The sequence below is a fragment of the Pseudorasbora parva genome, chromosome 7 (assembly GCF_024679245.1).
Source record: "Pseudorasbora parva isolate DD20220531a chromosome 7, ASM2467924v1, whole genome shotgun sequence".
Taxonomy (NCBI): Eukaryota; Metazoa; Chordata; class Actinopteri; order Cypriniformes; family Gobionidae; genus Pseudorasbora; species Pseudorasbora parva.
Window position 1 is genome coordinate 38,771,335 of NC_090178.1, and position 17,191 is coordinate 38,788,525.

Below are 17,191 nucleotides of genomic sequence, written 5' to 3' on the forward strand. Positions count from 1 at the left end.
AGTAAAATGACTTGTAAATAAATACACTAATAGTCAAGGTCACTTTGAACAAATATCAAATGACAGAATGGGCAAACCTATAAAGGAAAGATTTTTATGAATTTTTGAAAATTGGACACAGTGTAATTGTTTGAATAGACAGATTTGCAATTTGACTGCACTTTTCTCCAAAAATCTACAGTAAAATGACTTGTAAATAAATACAGGGTCACTTTGAACAAATATCAAATGACAGAATGGGCAAATCTATAAAGGAAAGATTTTTATGAATTTTTGTAAATTGGAAACAGTGTAAGTGTTAGAATGGATAGATTATTTGCAGTTTGACTGCACTTTTCTCCAAAAATCTACAGTAAAATTACTTGTAAATAAATACAGTAATAGTTAGGGTCACTCTGAACAAAAATCAAATGACAAAATGAGCAAACCTATAAAGGGAAGATTTTTATGAATTTTTGAAAATTGGACTGTAAGTCCTTGAATGAATTTTGGGGAGAGTTTGACTGTACTTTTCTCCAAAACTATACAGTAAAATGACTTGTAAATAAATACAGTACTAGTCAGGGTAACTTTGAACAAATATCAAATGACAGAATGGGCAAACCTATAAAGGAAAGATTTTTATGAATTTTTGAAAATTGGACACAGTGTAAGTGTTTGAATAGACAGATTATTTGCAGTTTGATTGCACTTTACTCCAAAAATATACAGTAAAATGACCTGTAAATAAATACAGTAATAGGTAGGGTCACTCTGAACAAAAAATCAAATGACAGAATGAGAAAACCTATAAAGGAAAGATTTTTATGAATTTTTGAACATTGGACAGTGTAAGTTCTTGAATGAATTTTGGGGCGAATTTGACTGTACTTTTCTCCAAAACTATACAGTAAAATGACTTGTAAATAAATACAGTACTAATCAGGGTCACTCTGAACAAAAATAAAATGACAGAATGAGCAAACCTATAAAGGAAAGATTTTAATGAATTTTTGAAAATTGGACTGTAAGTGCTTGAAAGAATTTTGGGGAGAGTTTAACTGCACTTTTCTCCGAAAATTTACAGTAAAATGACTTGGAAATAAATACAGTACTAATCAGAGTCACTTTGAACAAATATCAAATGACAGAATGGGCAAACCTATAAAGGAAATAGTTGTATGATTTTTTGAAAATTGGACTATAAGTGCTTGAATTAATTTTGGGTAGAGTTTTACAGCACCTTTCTCCTAACTATACTGTAAAATTACTTGTAAATAAATACAGTAATAGTCAGTGTCACTCTGAACAAAAATCAAATGACAGAATGGGCAAACCTATAAAGGAAAGATTTTTATGATTTTTTGAAAATTGGACACAGTGTAAGTGTTTGAATAGACAGATTATTTGCAGTTTGATTGCACTTTACTCCAAAAATATACAGTAAAATGACTTGTAAATAAATACACTAATAGTCAGTGTCACTCTGAACAAAAATCAAATGACAGAATGAGCAGACCTATAAAGGAAAGATTTTTATGACCTTTTGTAAATTGGACAGTGGAAGTGTTTTAATAGTCAGATTTTTTGCAGTTTGACTGCACTTTTCTCCAAAAATATACAGTAAAATGACTTGTACATAAATACAGTAATAGTTGTGGTCACTCTAAACAAATATCAAATGACAGAATGAACAAACCTACAAGGGAAAGATGTTTATGATTTTTTGAAAATTGGACTGTAATTTTTGAAAGAATTTTGGGGAGAGTTTGACTGCACTTTTCTCCGACAATTTACTTTAAAATGACTTGTAAATAAATACAGTACTAATCAGGGTCACTTTGAACAAATATCAAATGACAGAATGGGCAAACCTATAAAGGAAAGATTTTTATAAATTTTTGAAAATTGGACAGTGTAATTGTTTGAATACACAGATTTGCAATTTGACTGTACTTTTCTCCAAAACTATACAGTAAAATGACTTGTAAATAAATACACTAATAGTCAAGGTCACTTTGAACAAATATCAAATGACAGAATGGGCAAACCTATAAAGGAAAGATTTTTATGAATTTTTGAAAATTGGACACAGTGTAATTGTTTGAATAGACAGATTTGCAATTTGACTGCACTTTTCTCCAAAAATCTACAGTAAAATGACTTGTAAATAAATACAGGGTCACTTTGAACAAATATCAAATGACAGAATGGGCAAACCTATAAAGGAAAGATTTTTATGAATTTTTGTAAATTGGAAACAGTGTAAGTGTTTGAATGGATAGATTATTGGCAGTTTGACTGCACTTTTCTCCAAAAATATATGGTAAAATGACTTGTAAATAAATACAGTACTAGTCAGGGTCACTTTGAACAAATATGAAATGACAGAATGGGCAAACCTATAAAGAAAAGATTTTTATGAATTTTTGAAAATTGGAAACAGTGTAAGTGTTTGAATAGACAGATTTGCAATTCGACTGAACTTTTCTCCAAAAATCTACAGTAAAATTACTTGTAAATAAATACAGTAATAGTTAGGGTCACTCTGAACAAAAATCAAATGACAGAATGAGCAAACCTTTAAAGGAAAGATTTTTATGAATTTTTGAAAATTGGACTGTAAGTCCTTGAATGAATTTTGGGGAGAGTTTGACTGTACTTTTCTCCAAAACTATACAGTAAAATGACTTGTAAATAAATACAGTACTAGTCAGTGTCACTCTGAAAAAAAATCAAATGACAGAATGAGCAGACCTATAAAGGAAAGATTTTTATGAACTTTTGTAAATTGGACAGTGGAAGTGTTTTAATAGTCAGATTTTTCGCAGTTTGACTGCACTTTTCTCCAAAAATATACAGTAAAATGACTTGTACATAAATACAGTAATAGTTGTGGTCACTCTAAACAAATATCAAATGACAGAATGAACAAACCTACAAGGGAAAGATGTTTATGATTTTTTGAAAACTGGACAGCGTAATTGTTTGAATAGACAGATTTGCAATTTGACTGTACTTTTCTCCAAAAGTATAGAGTAAAATGACTTGTAAATAAATACACTAATAGTCAGTGTCACTCTGAAAAAAAAATCAAATGACAGAATGAGCAGACCTATAAAGGAAAGATTTTTATGAACTTTTGTAAATTGGACAGTGGAAGTGTTTTAATAGTCAGATTTTTCGCAGTTTGACTGCACTTTTCTCCAAAAATATACAGTAAAATGACTTGTACATAAATACAGTAATAGTTGTGGTCACTCTAAACAAATATCAAATGACAGAATGAACAAACCTACAAGGGAAAGATGTTTATGATTTTTTGAAAATTGGACTGTAAGTGCTTGAAAGAATTTTGGGGAGAGTTTGACTGCACTTTTCTCCGAAAATTTACAGTAAAATGACTTGTAAATAAATACAGTACTAATCAGGGTCACTTTGAACAAATATCAAATGACAGAATGGCCAAACCTATAAAGGAAATAGTTTTATGATTTTTTGAAAATTGGACTGTAAGTGCTTGAATTAATTTTGGGTAGTTTTACAGCACTTTTCTCCAAAAATATACAGTAAAATGAATTGTAAATAAATACAGTAATAGTCAGCGTCACTTTGAACAAATATCAAATGACAGAATGGGCAAACCTATAAAGGAAAGATTTTACTAGTCAGGGTAACTTTGAACAAATATCAAATGACGCAATGGGAAAACCTATAAAGGAAAGATTTTTATGAACTTTTGTAAATTGGACATATTGTAAGTGTTTAAATAGACAGATTATTTGCAGTTTGGCTGCACTTTTCTCCAAAAATATACAGTAAAATGACTTGTAAATAAATACAGTAATAGTCAGCGTCACTTTGAACAAATATCAAATGACAGAATGGGCAAACCTATAAAGGAAAGATTTTTATGAATTTTTGTAAATTGGACAGTGTAAGTGCTTGAATGAATTTTGGGGCGAATTTGACTGTACTTTTCTCCAAAATGATACGATCAAATGACTTGTAAATAAATACAGTAATAGTCAGGGTCACTTTGAACAAATATCAAATGACAGAATGGGAAAACCTATAAAGGAAAGATTTTTATGAATTTTTTAATATTGGACACATTGTAAGTGTTTGAATAGACAGATTATTTGCAGTTTGGCTGCACTTTACTCCAAAAATATACAGTAAAATGACTTGTAAATAAATACAGTATTAGTTAGGGTCACTCTGAACAAAAATCAAGTAACAGAATGAGCAAACCTATAAAAGTAAGAGTTTTATGAATTGTTGAAAATTGGACAGTGCAATTGCTTGAATGAATTTTGGGGCAAATTGGACTGTACTTTTCTCCAAAACTAAAGAGCAAAATGACTTGTAAATAAATACAGTAATAGTCAGGGTCACTCTAAACAAATATCAAATGACAGAATGAACAAACCTATAAACTAAAGAGTTTTTAGAATTGTTGAAAATTGGACAGTGCAAGTCCTTGAATGAATTTTGGGGCAAATTGGACTGTACTTTTCTCTAAAATTATATTGTAAAATTATTTGTAAATTAATACAGTACTAGTCAGGGTCAATTTGAACAAATATCAAATGACAGAATGGGCAGACCTATAAAGGAAAGATTTTTATGATTTTTTAAATGTTGGACACATTGTAAGTGTTTGAATAGACAGATTATTTGTAATTTGGCTGCACTTTTCTCCAAAAATATACAGTAAAATGACTTGTAAATAAATACAGTAATAGTCAGCGTCACTTTGAACAAATATCAAATGACAGAATGGGCAAACCTATAAAGGAAAGATTTTTATGAATTTTTGTAAATTGGACAGTGTAAGTGCTTGAATGAATTTTGGGGCGAATTTGACTGTACTTTTCTCCAAAATGATACGATCAAATGACTTGTAAATAAATACAGTAATAGTCAGGGTCACTTTGAACAAATATCAAATGACAGAATGGGAAAACCTATAAAGGAAAGATTTTTATGAATTTTTTAATATTGGACACATTGTAAGTGTTTGAATAGACAGATTATTTGCAGTTTGGCTGCACTTTACTCCAAAAATATACAGTAAAATGACTTGTAAATAAATACAGTATTAGTTAGGGTCACTCTGAACAAAAATCAAGTAACAGAATGAGCAAACCTATAAAAGTAAGAGTTTTATGAATTGTTGAAAATTGGACAGTGCAATTGCTTGAATGAATTTTGGGGCAAATTGGACTGTACTTTTCTCCAAAACTAAAGAGCAAAATGACTTGTAAATAAATACAGTAATAGTCAGGGTCACTCTAAACAAATATCAAATGACAGAATGAACAAACCTATAAACTAAAGAGTTTTTAGAATTGTTGAAAATTGGACAGTGCAAGTCCTTGAATGAATTTTGGGGCAAATTGGACTGTACTTTTCTCTAAAATTATATTGTAAAATTATTTGTAAATTAATACAGTACTAGTCAGGGTCAATTTGAACAAATATCAAATGACAGAATGGGCAGACCTATAAAGGAAAGATTTTTATGATTTTTTAATATTGGACACATTGTAAGTGTTTGAATAGACAGATTATTTGCAGTTTGGCTGCACTTTACTCCAAAAATATACAGTAAAATGACTTGTAAATAAATACAGTATTAGTTAGGGTCACTCTGAACAAAAATCAAGTAACAGAATGAGCAAACCTATAAAAGTAAGAGTTTTATGAATTGTTGAAAATTGGACAGTGCAATTGCTTGAATGAATTTTGGGGCAAATTGGACTGTACTTTTCTCCAAAACTAAAGAGCAAAATGACTTGTAAATAAATACAGTAATAGTCAGGGTCACTCTAAACAAATATCAAATGACAGAATGAACAAACCTATAAACTAAAGAGTTTTTAGAATTGTTGAAAATTGGACAGTGCAAGTCCTTGAATGAATTTTGGGGCAAATTGGACTGTACTTTTCTCTAAAATTATATTGTAAAATTATTTGTAAATTAATACAGTACTAGTCAGGGTCAATTTGAACAAATATCAAATGACAGAATGGGCAGACCTATAAAGGAAAGATTTTTATGATTTTTTAAATGTTGGACACATTGTAAGTGTTTGAATAGACAGATTATTTGTAATTTGGCTGCACTTTTCTCCAAAAATATACAGTAAAATGACTTGTAAATAAATACAGTAATAGTCAGCGTCACTTTGAACAAATATCAAATGACAGAATGGGCAAACCTATAAAGGAAAGATTTTTTATGAATTTTTTGAAAATTGGACAGTGTAATTGTTTGAATAGACAGATTTGCAATTTGACTGCACTTTTCTCCAAAAATCTACAGTAAAATGACTTGTAAATAAATCGTCTCGGTTACGTATGTAACCCTCGTTCCCTGAAGGAGGGAACGGAGACGTACGTCAGAACTGAACCGACGAATGGGATCTTACTTTAGAGACCAATCCTACTTCGAGCATCTAACAACGAGCCAATGAAATTTGGCATGCGATCACGCATTCCACGCTCCGCCCCGCAGCGCGGGTATAAATAGGAAGTGGAATGGTAGATCTGCGCTTTTCCTACTGAGGAGCCGAAGGTGACCGGACTCCCAGCGGAAGCACAGCATCTGGCGACGGGACGTACGTCTCCGTTCCCTCCTTCAGGGAACGAGGGTTACATACGTAACCGAGACGTTCCCTTTCAGTCGGTCACGTTCGACGTACGTCAGAACTGAACCGACGAATGGGATCCCTATGGAAAACGCCAGGATGCTGGCCCTTCCAGCGTCCTGCTTGAGCGCACTGCACCGTCTAGTATGGTACGGAAGCCAGGGCTCCAAGCAGGGAGTACAGTCACTGCAGTTTCTGCAAGACCCACTCAGAATGACTATTGGATAACGCTGGGGAAGCGTGCCTACCTCGTATTTGAGAGAGAGGGTACGCTGCGGGGCCACGTCCTTCAGGGAAGGAGAGGTGGCAGAATACACATAAGGACTAACCTGGCAGGGTAGTGCAACATATGGCAGTCTCTGGGGTGGTTCCAGCCTGATTGAAGGGGGGAAAGAACACGCCCAGAGACAACAGAGCGGGCTCTGTCGAGGGAAAGACACGGGGCTAGCCCGAAGGGTAGCTGATACCGTGGAAGAATACACATATGGGGTTGCCGTGAGGGAACCGCTACATATGGAACCCAGCCTACAGCCACGTTTCACAAGCATACGGGTGCAGGCCTGGCGTCGGACGGTCCGCAACGTCTGACACCGGAGGGGTGACGGAGGAGCTCGACAGGGTTAGCCGGTTTCCCGGGGAACACAACTGGAGACAATAGACGCACGTATCCGGCCCAGAGGGCGGGAGTGGCGTTTCGCAAGCCGACACTTAGAACGGGCACTTAGCGCTCCTGGCCCCTGGAGGCGAGGATGCGGGAAGATACTGGCTCTACACGTAAGCTATAGACTCTAGCAAACGTGTTAGGTGTCGCCCAGCCCGCAGCTCTACATATGTCTGTCAGCGAGGCGCCTTGAGCCAGCGCCCAGGAAGAAGCAACACTCCGAGTGGAGTGAGCTCTTACACCGAACGGGCAAGGCACGTCTTGGGACTGGTAGGCCAAGACTATAGCATCCACTATCCAGTGGGCTAACCTCTGCTTGGAGACAGCCTTTCCCTTCTGCTGGCCTCCGTAACAGACGAAGAGTTGCTCTGAGGTCCGAAGGCTTTGGGTCCGGTCAACGTAAGCGCGAAGAGCGCGGACCGGACACAGCAAAGCCAGGGCTGGGTCTGCCTCCTCCGAAGGCAGCGCTTGCAGGTTCACCACCTGAACCCGGAAGGGAGTGGTAGGAACCTTGGGCACATATCCGGGCCGGGGTCTCAGGACGACGTGAGAGTTACCTGGCCCGAACTCTAGGCACGATTCGTTGACCGAAAGTGCATGCAGGTCCCCTACCCTCTTGATCGAGGCCAATGCCGTCAGGAGCACTGTCTTCATTGACAAGATTTTAAACTCACAAGATGCCAAAGGCTCGAAGGGAGGGCTCTGAAGTGCTCTGAGCACTAGAGCTAAGTCCCAAGAGGGTATCGAGGATGGACGAGGAGGATTTAGTCTCCTCGCACCTCTGAGGAACCTGACGATTAGGTCGTGCTTCCCCACGGACTTACCTTCTACTACATCATGGTACGCTGCTATTGCTGCAGCATATACCTTGAGGGTGGAGGGAGACAGCCTTCTCTCCAACCCATCCTGCAGGAAGGAAAGCACGACACTGATCGAACACCTTCGGGGGTCTTCCCGGCGGGAAGCGCACCACTCAACGAACAGGTTCCACTTCAGAGCATAGAGGCGCCTCGTAGAGGGGGCTCTAGCTGAAGCGATGGTATCTACGACAGCTTGTGGTAGTCCATCTAGAACCTCCGCGTCCCGTCCAGGGACCAGACATGAAGATTCCAGAGGTCTGGACGCGGGTGCCATAGCGTGCCCCGTCCCTGAGAAAGAAGGTCCTTCCTCAGGGGAATCGGCCAAGGAGGGGCTGTCGCGAGGAGTGTGAGTTCTGGGAACCAGGTCCGGTTGGGCCAATACGGCGCAACTAACAAGACCTGCTCCTCGTCCTCCCTGACCTTGCACAGAGTCTGTGCAAGAAGGCTCACTGGGGGAAACGCATACTTGCGTAGGTCCCGGGGCCAGCTGTGCGCCAGTGCATCTGTGCCGAGGGTACCCCCGGTCAGGGAATAGTACCACTGGCAATGGGTCGAGTCCGGAGAGGCAAACAGGTCGACCTGTGCGGCTCCGAACTGGTCCCATATCAGCTGGACCGCCTGGGGGTGGAGTCGCCACTCTCCCGGAGGTGTCGGCTGACGAGAGAGCTCGTCGGCTGTCTGGTTCAGCACACCAGGGACATGAATGGCCCGAAGCGACCTCAGCTGCTTCTGACTCCACAGGAGGAGGTGGCGGGCGAGTTGGAGCAGACGACGGGAGCGTAGACCACCCTGACGGTTGATGTACGCAACGGCCGTGGTGCTGTCCGTACGGACCAGTACATGCTTGCCACGCAGCGGCCCCTTGAGGCGGCGGAGTGCCAGATGTACTGCCAGTAACTCGAGGCAATTGATATACCAATGCAATTGCGGCCCCGTCCACAGACCAGCAACTGCATGCCCGTTGTACGTGGCCCCCCAGCCTGTGGTGGAGGCATCCGTGAATAGCACAGCATGCCTGGACACTTGTTCTAGGGGCACCCCGGCCCGGAGAAACGAAGTGCTGGACCACGGGCTGAAGGTTTGGCGGCAGTAAGGAGTCACTGGGACCCGGTACTGACCGCTCTGCCACGCCCACCTCGGGACTCGGCCATTGAGCCAGCGTTGAAGCGGTCTCATATGAAGCAATCCGAGCGGCGTGACCGCGGCTGCAGATACCATATGCCCCAGGAGCCTCTGAAAGAATTTCAGTGGGACCGCTGTCCTGCTCTTGAACATATTCAAGCAGTTCAACACCGACTGGACTCGCTCCTCGGTGAGGCGCGCCGTCCGGTTGACCGAGTCCAGCTCCATACCGAGATAAGAGATCCTCTGTGTGGGACAGAGTTTGCTCTTCTCTCGGTTGACCCGAAGGCCCAACTGGCTGAGGTGACTGAGCACCAGGTCCCTGTGTTCGCACAACTGGTCCTTCGACTGGGCTAGGATCAGCCAATCGTCGAGGTAGTTGAGAATCCGAACGCCGCGTTCTCTGAGTGGAACAATGGCTGCCTCCGCGACCTTCGTAAAGACGCGGGGCGACAGGGACAGCCCGAAGGGCAGGACCTTGTACTGATATGCTTTCCCCTCGAACGCAAAGCGTAGGAACGGTCTGTGTCGAGGGAGAATAGACACATGGAAGTACGCGTCCTTCAGGTCGATCGCTGCAAACCAATCCTGGGGACGGATGCATTGGAAAATGCGTTTCTGCGTCAACATCCTGAACGGGAGCTTGTGCAGGGCCCGATTCAGAACTCGCAGGTCCAGGATTGGCCGTAACCCACCCCCTTTCTTGGGCACAATGAAGTAGGGGCTGTAAAACCCCGTCTTCATATCGGCTGGAGGAACCGGCTCGATCGCGTCCTTCGCCAGTAGGACCTCGATCTCTGACCGCAAGACTTGAGCATCGCTGCTTCGCACGGAGGTGAAGAGGATGCCCTTGTACTTGGGTGGCCGGCGTGCGAACTGAATCGCGTAGCCGAGTCTGATGGTACGGATGAGCCAGCGAGACGGCCTGGGGAGACCTAGCCAGGCCCCCAGAGACCGTACAAGCGGGACCAACGGCACCACAGACGTGCCCGGGGTGGGGCAGCGAAGCGGAGTACTCTGGCCCGACTCGGGAGGCCCGGAGGCGGCCCGTAGTGTTGCCTGAGCACTCCTGGTTTGGACAGAGAGTGGGTGAGAAGGCCCGGGGGCGTCCTCGGAGCCCACTCTGCTGTCCACTGCCCGGAGGCAGGGAAGTGAAGCACTCAGCCCCGACCCGGAAGGCCCGTGGGCGGCCCGGAGTGTTGACTGAGTGCTCACGAGAGAGGCAGTGTGTGGGTGAGAAGGCCCGGGGGCGTCCTCGAGGCCCACACAGCTGCCCCCTGGCGACGGGAGGGTAGGAAAGGAGTGACAAGGCCCGTGGGCGTCGCACACTGCCAACCTGACCCTCTTGGGGCCCAGAGAGAGAGGAAATTGCTCTTTTGGTGAAAATGTGGGTACCGCTGGACTCCGGAGAGCCAGCGGCAGAGATGTTGTAACCAGTGTTGCCCCCCCGGTCCTCCTCCGGGGGGGTGGGAGGGATGCGGACATCATCTCCCTCAGAGCAGCTCCTCTTCTCCCTGGGCTGCCCGTCTCAGGGCCGCTTCCCCTTACGCTTGCCGGCAGGTTTGGCGGGCCCTTGGACGGGTTGGGCGGCCCCCTTGCGTCCGGCGCCCTGCTTCGCGGGTGGAGGCTGCTGCTTGGGCTTGGCAGGGGCGGAGGCGGACGCTGGAGGACGCCCTCGGCGACGAGCAGACTGGGGGGCTGCCCCGGGCGGCTGGGTGGAGGCAGCAGCGGGCCGCCGGGGCAGGATGTTTTTGATGGCCTCCGTCTGCTTCTTGGCCACCGAGAACTGCTGGGCAAAGTCCTCGATGGCGTCGCCGAAGAGGCCGGCCTGACAGACAGGGGCGTTTAGAAACCGAACCTTGTCCGAATCCCGCATGTCTGTCAGGTTCAGCCACAGGTGGCGTTCCTGGACCACCAAGGTGGACATCGCCCGACCCAGGGAGCGGGCCGTGACTTTCGTCGCCCGGAGGGCGAGGTCCATCGCGGCTCGCAGTTCCTGCATAACTGCCTGGTCGGAACCACCCTCGTGCAGTTCCATGAGCGCTTTGGCCTGGTGGACCTGCAGGAGCGCCATGGCGTGCAAAGCTGATGCAGCTTCTCCGCAGGCTGAGTAAGCCTTGCCCGTCAAGCCGGACGAGAACTTACACGCCCGGGAGGGGAGACGCGGGGCGTGCCTCCAGTCCGCAGCGGTCTTAGGACACAGGTGCATCGCAACCGACCGCTCGACTGGAGGGATCCCCTCGTAACCCTTAGCTGCACCACCATCGAGAGTGGTGAGGATGGAGGAGTCAGTCGATCGCTGGCGTACGCTGTACGGCGCTACCCAGGACTTCGTGAGCTCCTGATGCACTTCCGGGAAGAAAGGCACCGGGGCGGGACGCTGAGAACCAGCGCGACCCGTCCCGAGAAACCAATCATCCAGCCGCGAAGGTTCGGGACGTGGTGGAGGGTTCCACTCAAGCCCGACACTTGCGGCGGCCCGGGCAAGCATAGCCGTAAGTTCCGGGTCAGACTCGGGCAACGCTGTCACACCCGAAGGGGGCAACGCAGCCGAGTCTTCATCCTCGGAACCCATTAGCTCATCCCCCGATGCAGCAACCGACATCTGGTCCTCCGCCGGAGCCCCAAAAGAGACGACTGGCGCTCCACGTGGGAGGTCAGCGCGCCCTTCCGGAAGCTCCACCGGTACAGTGGAGGGGGGAGGGGCCCGAGGAGCCGTGAGACCCGTCGGGTTTACCCTGACCGACACCCTCAGGTCCCCACCAAGGTCATCAGCCAAAGTAGTAGCCCTCTGCTTTGCAGCTGGAGGACCACTAGATCGGGGGATGGACGATGGCGTTCCACCTCTTCTGAGGTATTGGAGACGGGACCGCAACACTGCAATGGACATATTCCCGCAATGGGAACATGTCTCATCCACGAACGCAGCCTCAGCGTGCTGTGCGCCCAGACACGAGAGACAACGAACGTGTCCGTCAAGCGGAGACAGAAATCGACCGCACCCAGAAACACACGGCTTGAATGACATCTTGAAAAAGACGCAGGGTCAAACCGTGTTGCTCTTTTGTGAATGGAAGTTGCTCTCTTTTTTTTTTTTGTAATGCAAGGAAACGCTCAGCGAACCAACAGCTCTTTGTACACTCAGTCACTGATGTGGACGGTCTCTCGCTGACGCGCCGTATCACCCGCACTGGCAAACTCTCGTTCACAGGAATTTGACTCGTAGTCAGAAAGCTCTTCGTAGAAACAGCAAATGAAACTGTTCGGCTCCGAAGTAGAAAAGCGCTGATCTACCATTCCACTTCCTATTTATACCCGCGCTGCGGGGCGGAGCGTGGAATGCGTGATCGCATGCCAAATTTCATTGGCTCGTTGTTAGATGCTCGAAGTAGGATTGGTCTCTAAAGTAAGATCCCATTCGTCGGTTCAGTTCTGACGTACGTCGAACGTGACCGACTGAAAGGGAAACAGTAATAGTTAGGGTCAGTCTGAACAAAAATCAAATGACAGAATGAGCAAACCTATAAAGGAAAGATTTTTATGAATTTTTGTAAATTGGACACAGTGTAATTGTTTGAATAGACAGATTTGCATTTTGACTGCACTTTTCTCCAAAAATATACGGTAAAATGACTTGCAAATAAATACAGTACTAGTCAGGGTCACTTTGACCAAATATCAAATGACAGAATGGGCAAACCTATAAAGGAAAGATTTTTATGAATTTTTGTAAATTGGACACAGTGTAAGTGTTTGAATAGATAGATTATTTGCAGTTTGACTGCACTTTTCTCCAAAAATATACGGTAAAATTACTTGTAAATAAATACATTACTAGTCAGGGTCACTTTGAACAAATATCAAATGACAGAATGGACAAACCTATAAAGGAAAGATTGTTATGAATTTTTGAAAATTGGACACAGTGTAAGTGTTTGAATAGACAGATTATTTGAAGTTTGAATGCACTTTACTCCAAAAATTTAAAGTAAAATGACTTGTAAATAAATACAGTATTAGTTAGGATCACTCTCAAAAAAAATCAAATTACAGAATGAGCAAACCTATAAAGGAAAGATTTTTATGAATTTTTGAACATTGGACAGTGTAAGTGCTTGAATGAATTTTGGGGCGAATCTGACTGTACTTTTCTCCAAAACTAAATAGCAAAATGACTTGTAAATAAATACAGTAATAGTCAGGGTCACTCTAAACAAATATCAAATGACAGAATGAGCAAACCTACAAAGGAAAGAGTTTTATGAATTGTTGAAAATTGGACAGTGCAAGTGCTTGAATGAATTTTGGGGCAAATTGGACAAATATCAAATGACAGAATGGCCAAACCTATAAAGGAAAGAGTTTTATGATTTTTTGAAAATTGGACTGTAAGTGCTTGAATTAATTTTGGGTAGAGTTTTACTTCACTTTTCTCCAAAACTATACAGTAAAATTACTTGTAAATAAATACAGTAATAGTCAGTGTCACTCTGAACAACAATCAAACGACAGAATGGGCAAACCTATAAAGGAAAGATTGTTATGAATTTTTGAAAATTGGACACAGTGTAAGTGTTTGAATAGACAGATTATTTGAAGTTTGAATGCACTTTACTCCAAAAATTTAAAGTAAAATGACTTGTAAATAAATACAGTATTGGTTAGGGTCACTCTGAACAAAAATCAAATTACAGAATGAGCAAACCTATAAAGGAAAGATTTTTATGAATTTTTGAACATTGGACAGTGTAAGTGCTTGAATGAATTTTGGGGCGAATCTGACTGTACTTTTCTCCAAAACTAAATAGCAAAATGACTTGTAAATAAATACAGTAATAGTCAGGGTCACTCTAAACAAATATCAAATGACAGAATGAGCAAACCTACAAAGGAAAGAGTTTTATGAATTGTTGAAAATTGGACAGTGCAAGTGCTTGAATGAATTTTGGGGCAAATTGGACAAATATCAAATGACAGAATGGCCAAACCTATAAAGGAAAGAGTTTTATGATTTTTTGAAAATTGGACAGTAAGTGCTTGAATTAATTTTGGGTAGAGTTTTACTTCACTTTTCTCCAAAACTATACAGTAAAATTACTTGTACATAAATACAGTAATAGTCAGTGTCACTCTGAACAACAATCAAATGACAGAATGAGCAAACCTATAAAGGAAAGATTTTAATGATTTTTTGTAAATTGGACACAGTGTAATTGTTTGAATAGACAGATTTGCATTTTGACTGCACTTTTCTCCAAAAATATACGGTAAAATGACTTGTAAATAAATACAGTACTAGTCAGGGTCACTTTGAACAAATATCAAATGACAGAATGGGCAAACCTATAAAGGAAAGATTTTTATGAATTTTTGAAAATTGGACAGTGTAATTGTTTGAATACACAGATTTGCAATTTGACTGTACTTTTCTCCAAAACTATACAGTAAAATGACTTGTAAATAAATACACTAATAGTCAAGGTCACTTTGAACAAATATCAAATGACAGAATGGGCAAACCTATAAAGGAAAGATTTTTATGAATTTTTGAAAATTGGACACAGTGTAATTGTTTGAATAGACAGATTTGCAATTTGACTGCACTTTTCTCCAAAAATCTACAGTAAAATGACTTGTAAATAAATACAGGGTCACTTTGAACAAATATCAAATGACATAATGGGCAAACCTATAAAGGAAAGATTTTTATGCATTTTTGTAAATTGGAAACAGTGTAAGTGTTAGAATGGATAGATTATTTGCAGTTTGACTGCACTTTTCTCCAAAAATATACAGTAAAATGACTTGTAAATAAATACAGTACTAGTCAGGGTCACTTTGAACAAATATGAAATGACAGAATGGGCAAACATATAAAGGAAAGATTTTTATGAATTTTTGAAAATTGGAAACAGTGTAAGTGTTTGAATAGACAGATTTGCAATTCGACTGAACTTTTCTCCAAAAATCTACAGTAAAATTACTTGTAAATAAATACAGTAATAGTTAGGGTCACTCTGAACAAAAATCAAATGACAAAATGAGCAAACCTATAAAGGAAAGATTTTTATGAATTTTTGAAAATTGGACACAGTGTAAGTGTTTGAATAGACAGATTATTTGCAGTTTGATTGCACTTTACTCCAAAAATATACAGTAAAATGACCTGTAAATAAATACAGTAATAGGTAGGGTCACTCTGAACAAAAAATCAAATGACAGAATGAGAAAACCTATAAAGGAAAGATTTTTATGAATTTTTGAACATTGGACAGTGTAAGTTCTTGAATGAGTTTTGGGGCGAATTTGACTGTACTTTTCTCCAAAACTATACAGTAAAATGACTTGTAAATAAATACAGTACTAATCAGGGTCACTTTGAACAAATATCAAATGACAGAATGGGCAAACCTATAAAGGAAATAGTTTTATGATTTTTTGAAAATTGGACTATAAGTGCTTGAATTAATTTTGGGTAGAGTTTTACAGCACCTTTCTCCAAACTATACTGTAAAATTACTTGTAAATAAATACAGTAATAGTCAGTGTCACTCTGAACAAAAATCAAATGACAGAATGGGCAAACCTATAAAGGAAAGATTTTTATGAATTTTTGAAAATTGGACACAGTGTAAGTGTTTGAATAGACAGATTATTTGCAGTTTGATTGCACTTTACTCCAAAAATATACAGTAAAATGACTTGTAAATAAATACACTAATAGTCAGTGTCACTCTGAACAAAAATCAAATGACAGAATGAGCAGACCTATAAAGGAAAGATTTTTATGAACTTTTGTAAATTGGACAGTGGAAGTGTTTTAATAGTCAGATTTTTTGCAGTTTGACTGCACTTTTCTCCAAAAATATACAGTAAAATGACTTGTACATAAATACAGTAATAGTTGTGGTCACTCTAAACAAATATCAAATGACAGAATGAACAAACCTACAAGGGAAAGATGTTTATGATTTTTTGAAAATTGGACTGTAATTTTTGAAAGAATTTTGGGGAGAGTTTGACTGCACTTTTCTCCGACAATTTACTTTAAAATGACTTGTAAATAAATACAGTACTAATCAGGGTCACTTTGAACAAATATCAAATGACAGAATGGGCAAACCTATAAAGGAAAGATTTTTATGAATTTTTGAAAATTGGACAGTGTAATTGTTTGAATACACAGATTTGCAATTTGACTGTACTTTTCTCCAAAACTATACAGTAAAATGACTTGTAAATAAATACACTAATAGTCAAGGTCACTTTGAACAAATATCAAATGACAGAATGGGCAAACCTATAAAGGAAAGATTTTTATGAATTTTTGAAAATTGGACACAGTGTAATTGTTTGAATAGACAGATTTGCAATTTGACTGCACTTTTCTCCAAAAATCTACAGTAAAATGACTTGTAAATAAATACAGGGTCACTTTGAACAAATATCAAATGACAGAATGGGCAAACCTATAAAGGAAAGATTTTTATGAATTTTTGTAAATTGGAAACAGTGTAAGTGTTTGAATGGATAGATTATTTGCAGTTTGACTGCACTTTTCTCCAAAAATATACGGTAAAATGACTTGTAAATAAATACAGTACTAGTCAGGGTCACTTTGAACAAATATGAAATGACAGAATGGGCAAACCTATAAAGAAAAGATTTTTATGAATTTTTGAAAATTGGAAAAAGTGTAAGTGTTTGAATAGACAGATTTGCAATTCGACTGAACTTTTCTCCAAAAATCTACAGTAAAATTACTTGTAAATAAATACAGTAATAGTTAGGGTCACTCTGAACAAAAATCAAATGACAGAATGAGCAAACCTATAAAGGAAAGATTTTTATGAATTTTTGAAAATTGGACTGTAAGTCCTTGAATGAATTTTGGGGAGAGTTTGACTGTACTT